The sequence below is a fragment of the Scyliorhinus torazame genome, chromosome 17 (genome assembly GCF_047496885.1).
Source record: "Scyliorhinus torazame isolate Kashiwa2021f chromosome 17, sScyTor2.1, whole genome shotgun sequence".
Lineage (NCBI taxonomy): Eukaryota > Metazoa > Chordata > Chondrichthyes > Carcharhiniformes > Scyliorhinidae > Scyliorhinus > Scyliorhinus torazame.
Window position 1 is genome coordinate 171,184,064 of NC_092723.1, and position 8,555 is coordinate 171,192,618.

The 8,555-nt window shown below is 44.4% G+C and overlaps 1 non-coding gene across 1 annotated transcript; it reads right to left on the reverse strand.

The window, feature by feature from the left end:
- Positions 1-6,482: 6,482 nt before the first annotated feature.
- Positions 6,483-6,554, reverse strand: trnat-cgu (transfer RNA threonine (anticodon CGU)). The gene has a single exon. It is a non-coding gene; the product is annotated as a tRNA-Thr (tRNA).
- Positions 6,555-8,555: the final 2,001 nt, after the last annotated feature.

Consider the following 8,555-nt stretch of genomic DNA (forward strand, 5'->3'; position numbering starts at 1 on the left):
CTCAGCTCCACTTTCCCGCCCGCATACCATAACCCTTTATTCCTTTATTCTTGAAAAAAACGATCTATCTTTATCTTGAAAACATTCAACGAAGGAGCCTCAACTGCTTCACTGGGCAGGGAATTCCAGGGTAAAGCAGTCCGCTTGAATGGCACCTCTTCCACAAACATGGAATCCTCTTCCGTGGGGTGGCACGGTGGCACAGTGGTTAGCACTGCTGCCTCACATCGCCGGGTTCGATTCTAGCCCGGGTTCGATTCTAGCCGTGGGTGACTGTCTGTGTGGAGTTTGCACGTTCTCCCCGTGTCTGCGTGGGTTTCCTCCGGGTGCTCCGGTTTCCTCCCACAGTCCAAAGATGGGCAGGTTGTGCAGATTGACTATCTTAAATGTCCCTTAGTATCCAGGGTTGTGCGGGTTAGGTGGATTGGCCATTAACAATGCGCATGGTTGAGGGATAAGGCGGTGGGTGGGCCTAGGTAGACTGCTCTGGTTCTTCTGCCCTGTTCTATGGATTCACTCCCTCCACCACCAGCGCACAGAGGCAGCAGTGTGTGTGCCATCTACAAGATGCAGTGCAGGAACTCATCCAGGTTTCTTTGGCAGCACCTTCCAAACCCGTGACCACTACCATCAAGAAAGACAACAAACACCACCACCTGGAAGATCCCCTCCAAGCCACTCACCATCCTGATTTGGAACTATGTCTCGTTCCTTCACTGTCGCTGGATCAAGCTCCTGGAACTCCCGCCCTAATAGCTCTGTGGTTGGATGTACCTACACCAGCAGTGCTTCAAGAAGGCAGCTCACCACCACCGTCTGGAGGGCAATTAAGGATGGGCAATAAATACTGGCCCAGCCAGCGAAGCCCAGGTCCCGTAAATGAATAAAAAGAGAACACTGGTTACAGAAAAGGTTGGGCCTATCAAGGGCCTAAAGAGGGTGTAGAGGCAGAAGATGTGACTAAAGTATAAATATATAAATGGATTTCGGTGGTGCAATTGGTCAACTATTAACCAAAAGGTTAGTTGTTCGAGACCATCCAGAGGTGAAACCTTTCTGCTTCAAAGTTACCAGGGGGTAGCCAAAATGTGAAGTTGAGGCCACAATCAGATCAGCCGTGATCTTTTTTGATGGTAAACAGGCTCGCTGAACAGGAAGGCCTGCTCCTAATTGGTGCGTTTTGTAGCCATCTGGGATGGCCACGCCCCGATTACAAAATGGACACCCGCAAAGACTGCAGGGAAAATTGGACAAGGCTAAGAAAGAAGCAGGTGCAAGCTCTGTCTGTTGATTAGAACCTTAAACGCTCAGACAGGACAGAAACTACCAAACGATTTACATACTAATGAGCCATCTCCGGGGACAAAAGGAAACCATTTAGATACACATTGTTCGGACAGACTCCCCGGCGCCAGAAGAAGCTAAGACAAAGCAGACTGACAGTCACCAGGACACGCCCAGCGATCAAGGAACCACCCCTCGATTGGAGGAAAATCGATACAGATTGGGAAAGACCCAATTAGTTGAGGCCAAGTTCAAGGCCCGCCCAAAAGAGCACGAAGCCCTTTGCAGTATAAGAGGTATCACCCAAGGGAGAATCTTCCTCCTTTGGCTTCGGCTCTTACCGAAGAGAGAGACCTGACTAGCAGCTGCATCAGACCAAGTAAGTCCCAAGTTAACGCACGCTACGAGATAGACGCTCCTAGTTGCTACCCTGTAAACAGCTCAACCCAGCAGCCTCAGAACCGAGCAATGGCTGTTGTTCCTCTGACTGAGTGGGTGCCCGAAGCTAAGTATAGGCCTTAGTAATAGTGGTAGTTTAGTTTGTAGAGTTTATGCATGAGTAGATTTGACTGTGTGTAAATAAATGAGCATTGCTTTTGAACTTACTAACAAGTGTATCGAGTCATTGATCAGTATTCGGTTCTGAACCTTGTGGCGGTGTCGAAAGATACCTGGCGACTCTTGAGCAAACGTGATTAAATAGCGCCAAATTCAGAACAAACCAAAAGTTAGCAACAGTTTGTACTAAATGAGTGTTTTGCATCTCCCTTCGTGAATGAAGCAGATGGCATGAAGGCTACAATAAAAGAGAGTGAACTAATGGACAGGACAGTGATAGATAGAGACAGTGCACTGAGACAGTTCGCATTACTGAAAGCTGGTAAGTTACCTGACCCAGATGGAATGCATTCTGCGTTAGGGAAAGAAGTAAAGTTAGAAATAGCAGAGACATTGGTCACAATCTTACAATCCTCATTGGATATAGTGTCAGAGGACTGGAGAGTAGTTAGTATTATATAATTATTCATCAAAGTGTAAAACCAAGAGGTTGCAGGCCGGGCAGCCTAATATTGCTTGGAACCCGTTATCAGAGATAAAATAAACTTTCATTTGGAAAGACGTGAGTTAATCAAGGAGAGCAGCATGGATTTCTTTGAGCCAATTAATGGCTGACTAACTTGACTGAGTTCTTTAATGAGGCAACAGAGAAGATTGATCAAGGCAGTGCAATAGATATCGCAAAAATGGCTTTTGGAAGGCACTTGACAAGTGCGACACAAGAGATTTATTAAGAAATTGGAAGCCCATGAAATTTAAGGGAAAATAGCAGTGTGATATCAAATTGGCTCAGTGACAGGAAGAAGAGGGTGGTGTGTTCCAGTCTGGGACATGGTTTGCAGTGCAGTTCACCAAAGGCAGTTTTCAGTCCATTACTCTTTTCAATGGTGTCGGGAGCAGTATTATAATATTTCCAGATGACACAAAACTTGGCAATGTAATAGATTGTGATGCGGATAACTCTAGGCTTCAGGGTGGCATGGACTGCAATGGAGAAATGGACAGATACCTGACAGGTGGAGTCCGTGCAGAGTAGAATGAAATGATGCACTTTCAAGGATTCAATATAGCAAGTCGGTATGCCACAAATGGCATGATTCTGAAAAGTGTGTAGACACCTTGGTCTCCATATACTCAAAGGTGGCATGGTAAGTGGTAATCTGGCTGAAAGGCACATGGATAACTGGGTTTATAAGGAGAGGTATAGAATCACAGAATTCCTACAATGCAGAAGGAGGCCATTCAGCCCATCGAGTCTCTGAAAGAGCATCCTATCTTGGCCCACTCCACCCGTAACCCCACCTAATTGGCACATCCTTGAACAATCCACCTAACATGCACATCTTTGGACTGTGGAAGGAAACCAGAGCACCCGGAGGAAACCTACGCAGACACGGGGAGAACAAGCAAACTCCCCACAGACCAGAATTGAACCCGGATCCCTGGCGCTGTGAGAGTAGCAGTGTTAACCATTGTGCCACCATGCCACCCTGGATCTAAAATATATAGAGAATATATGCTTTTATTTGTAGAAAATAAAAGCAAAAAGATCATGCTAGAAGTTTAGGCATCATTGGTTAGACATCACAAGTGAAGTATTGGGGACAATTCTGGGCCACCACACTTCAGGGAAACTGTGTAATCCACAGAGCAGATTTACCAGGGTGCTACCAGGGACAAAGAGACTTCAATTATGAGGAGATGTTGGAACAAGTGGGGATGCTCTCCCTGGAACTGAGAAGGTTAAGAAGTGTCTAATGGAAATTGTCAAGTAAATGACGGGTTTTGATGAGACTAGATTACCATGGCAGCATGGTAGAACAAGTGGATAACACTGTGGCTTCACAGTGCCAGGGTCCCATGTTCAATTCCCCGCTGGGTCTCTGTCTGGAGTCTGCACGTTCTCCCTGTGTCTGCATGGGTTTCTGCCCACAGTCCAAAGACATGCAGGTTAGGTGGATTGGCCATGATAAATTGCCCTTAGTGACCAAAAAAGGTTAGGAGGGGTTATTGGGTTACGGGGATAGGTGGAAGTGTGGGTTTAAGTGGGTTGGTGCGGACTCGATGGGCTGAATGGCACTGTAAGTTCTAGACTGACGAAAAACTATTCTTGCAGGAAGTGGGTCAATAATGACAGGTCAGAGAGTCAGAAGATCTAGAAGGGGGAATGAGGAGACTTGTTTTCACTCAGCCAGATGTTAGGATCTGGAATGCTCTCGCTGCAAGAGAAGGAAGCTGATTCCATAAATCATTTTTAAAGGGAGTTAGGGGAGCAGATGTTTATTGGGGTATGGAGGAAAAGCAGGGGTGACTGTTCTTTTTAAGGGGTAGCACAGGCAGGAGGGCCGAATGGCCTCTTTTTGTGCTGTAAATTTTTCTGATTTTATATTTTCATAATTTATTTCTGTGTTTTTTTTAAATAAATCTTTAAATTTAATATAAATCACATGGGCATTCTGCACCATATCCAAATACAATTGATAGAAATTATTTGGAATAGTCCCTCAGCTCGCGTTCATGAAATGAAAATGAAATGAAATGAAAATCGCTTATTGTCACAAGTAGGCTTCAAATGAAGTTACAGTGAAAAGCCTCTAGTCGCCACATTCCGGCGCCTGTTCGGGGAGGCTGGTACGGGAATTGAACCGTGCTGCTGGCCTGCCTTGGTCTGCTTTCAAAGCCAGCGATTTAGCGATTTAACTCGGGATCAGCAAAATGCTACACAAATAAAATAAAGACGGAGAAGTTAACAATTTTAAGGACGTGGAAGTATATTTACTGAATCGGGCTTCTCTTAAAATGTCCACTTTATTTGAATGCTTCAGTTGCAAAGTTTTGCTCATTTTGCTTATTGCAATATTCTAAACCATTTAAGTTGAAAAAAAAGCTCAATTTGTTTGGTCATGTTTACCCCTGGACATCAGACCAAAAACAATCCAAATGAAAATAGGTTGAAAGTCAAAAGAAGCAGAGACCTTGTTATTACAAGGTTACATTTAAATAAAGCCCGAGAGACAGGCCATATGGCTAAAAAAAAAGCACGCAAAATACTGTGGATTTTGGAGATCTTAAATAATAAAAAAGAAAATACCTGGCTTATAATTTAAATTAAGAATTTGGGCAAAGATGTAAAAGTGAGAAGCTGTATATCCAGAATCTACATTTTCTTCCTTTTTTGGGGGTGAAAAAGAAAACAATAAAAACATTGAGGTAAGATACCTGAGTGGTTATGTTCCAGCTACAGTATCAGATTGCAAACTATCCCGTAGCTTTCTAACAACTTCAGTTCTGCACTTCCAACTTTAGGTGGAGTTTCTGCTCTGTTAAAATCGGCCATGCACAGAATACTTTGAGCTGACCCAAATCGCCGAATGCACCCCGCGAACCTGCAAAAGGCTCCACCGCCCCAGTTTCTGATTTCAAAGCTGGAGGCCAAGTTCCTCCAAATTCCCATTTACTGGAAACTGTCGGGATTAAAGCCAATCTTCGCCTGCGGTGGGATGTTGTTACCGCACCCCCTGCTGGTTCAAACCAGAAAATACAACTAATTCAGCCCCTGTCAGGAGATTGAGTGGATTCCTTAAAATTAAGAGTAAGGTCGGGCTTTTAACAAGCAGAGGGTTCAGTGAATTTACATTGTGAGCATTTTCTCTCCCCCTCCCGTTATCACAAAGAATTTTTCTGCACTGCTTATCTCGTCCTGATAAGAAAAACAATCTCTTAAGAGATTTGTAGCCATCCAGGCTCTATCGACCACAAGCTCCAAAGGATGTTTAGTGGAATGGGGTGAAGGCTCCCGGGGGGGGGTTGAGGAGTCAGCAGTTTCTTTTGCAATTTGTTATCTGAACATTCTTTACAGTTCTGTGTACGATTCCTTTCTTGGGAACTCCGGAAAATCTCAGGAGGTTTATCACGTTATCTTGTTTCAGATAACAACATTTGCAGAAAAGTAAAAAAGAAATGTTTTAAATGCACGACGTTAGTGATTCTGACTGATACATCTTGGTGTGTTAATGATACCCACTGAAACTGATAAGGCCTTAAAAATCTGAAGCCTTGATTTGGTGTTCATTTAAATTAGTACAATATTGGGAATTATTATGGAGTTTAATATGTATGATATATTGTGCATTTGCAAATCATGTGGCCATTTGTATACACTTGATTTTATGGACGATTTGGAGCAAATGTTGATCATGTCTTGTTTCAAACGACGGTTTATTAATTAACAATTGAAGCTTTGTAGGATAGCATTAATTGGAAAGAGGAAATCGAGTCTGAGGTGCAGTGGAAGAAGTTGTGAACAAGCTTCAGGGTTTAAAAAGTTTTTTGCGTGAGGTTTTTAGCTTGTGCGTTCGGTTTGGAGCAGAACTTACCCATAAATAAATATTAGATTTGCATTAGTGCCAAGAACGATATTGCAGACTTGCCTATTGCAGCAGTATCTGCATTTTGGTTTGTGCTCGATTCTGGGTAGATCTTGTGCGGATGTTCATTAAAACTCTTAACAGATCGGGTCCAATTTGCAATGCATTAATAAATTGTATGTGGGTGCCGGTGATCTGGGGCAAGCATGTTGCTGCCGGCCTTGGAATCTGCTTCACTATCGCTGGTTTTAAAAGGATCACATTTCCGTCCTCAGGCACGGACGGGGTTCGAACCCGCGATCTTCGGTTTACGAGACCGACGCCTTACCACTTGGCCACCGCGCCTGCGCTACAAAAAAATGCATCGAATGACTTCTCTTCAGAGACCAGCGCTCCGTGCAATTTGCAGAGTGTAAATTCGCTCAGCGATTGCAATGGGCATGCGCCAGAGTGTTGCAAACGTTTCCTGTAATCTTGACACAGACACTCACTGCAGACCGGCTTTGCTGATGTTCAGTGCAGCAACTCGGGCGTAAGATCTGCTTTTGGCACAGTAACAGTCTCACATCCATGAACCCGGTGCCCGATCAAACCATCTGAATTCCCGAGGGACAGGAGCAACCCATTCTGCCCCTCCATTCCCTCCTCGACTAGAAGTTATGGAGCATCTCACCACTTCCCTCAGACTTCTCAAAGTTCTCACATACTCACTCACACAATTAAATTAGTAAATACAACACATAGGTAAAAAAAAAGACGTGCATTTGTAAAGTGTCTTTCCTCATGGTATCCCAAAGCGCTTTATAGCCAAATAAATATTTTGTGAAATGTAGTCACTGTTGTAACGTTGGTACAGCGACAGCCAATTTGCACAAAGCAAACTCCCACAAACAGCAAGGTGATAATGACCAGATAGTCAATTTTAGTGATGTTGATTGGGGATCTCCCAAGCACTCTCCCGATGTTAATCAAAGTGTGTGCAGTGAGATCTTTAACATCCACCTGAGAGCAGAGGGGAGCTCAATTTGATGCCCCGTCTGAAAAATGGTGTCCCCAACAGTGAAGCTTTTCCTCAGAAAAATAAGATCTTACATTAATATAGTGCCTTTCACATCCACAGGGCGTCCCAAAGTACTTTAGAGCCAATTAAGTATTTGGAAGTGTTGTCACTGTTATCGGGCAGCACAGTAGCACAGTGGTTACCACTGTTACTTCACAGCGCCAGGGACCCAGGTTCGATTGCTGGCTTGGGTCTGTGCGGAGTCTGCACGTTCTCCCCGTGTTTGTGTGGGTTTCCTCCCACAGGAGGGTAGGTAGGGTACTCTTTCGGAGGGTCAGTGCAGGCTCGATGGGCCGAATGGCCTCTGTCTGCACTGTAGAGATTCTATGACAGTTGCAACATGGATTCAAAGTTAGCTGAATGGCAGGATAGAACATAGAAAAATACAGCACAGAACAGGCCCTTTGGCCCACGATGTTGTGCCGAACATTTGTCCTAGATTAATCATAGATTACCATTGAATTTACAGTGCAGAAGGAGGCCATTCGGCCCATTGAGTCTGCAGTGACCCAAGCTGGAATCGAACCTGGGACCCTGGAGCTGTGAAGCAATTGTGCTATCCACAATGCTACCGTGCTGCCCTTAAGTACAAGTAAATCTACACTATATCATTTTACCGTAATCCATGTACCTATCCAATAGCTGCTTGAAGGTCCCTAATGTTTCCGACTCAACTACTTCCACAGGCAGTGCATTCCATGCCCCCACTACTCTCTGGGTAAAGAACCTACCTCCGATACCCCTCCTATATCTTCCACCTTTCACCTTAAATTTATGTCCCCTTGTAATGGTTTGTTCCACCCAGGGAAAAAGTCTCTGACTGTCTACTCTATCTATTCCCCTGATCACCTTATAAACCTCTATCAAGTCGCCCCTCATCCTTCTCCATTCTAATGAGAAAAGGCCTAGCACCCTCAACCTTTCCTCGTAAGACCTACTCTCCATTCCAGGCAACATCCTGGTAAATCTCCTTTGCACCTTTTCCAAAGCTTCCACATCCTTCCTAAAATGAGGTGACCAGAACTGTACACAGTACTCCAAATGTGGCCTTACCAAAGTTTTGTACAGCTGCATCATCACCTCACGGCTCTTAAATTCAATCCCTCTGTTAATGAACGCTAGCACACCATAGGCCTTCTTCTCAACTCTATCCACTTGAGTGGCAACTTTCAAAGATGTATGAACATAGACCCCAAGATCTCTCTGCTCCTCCACATTGCCAAGAACTCTACCATTAATCCTGTATTCCGCATTCATATTTGTCCTTCCAAAATGGACAACCTCAC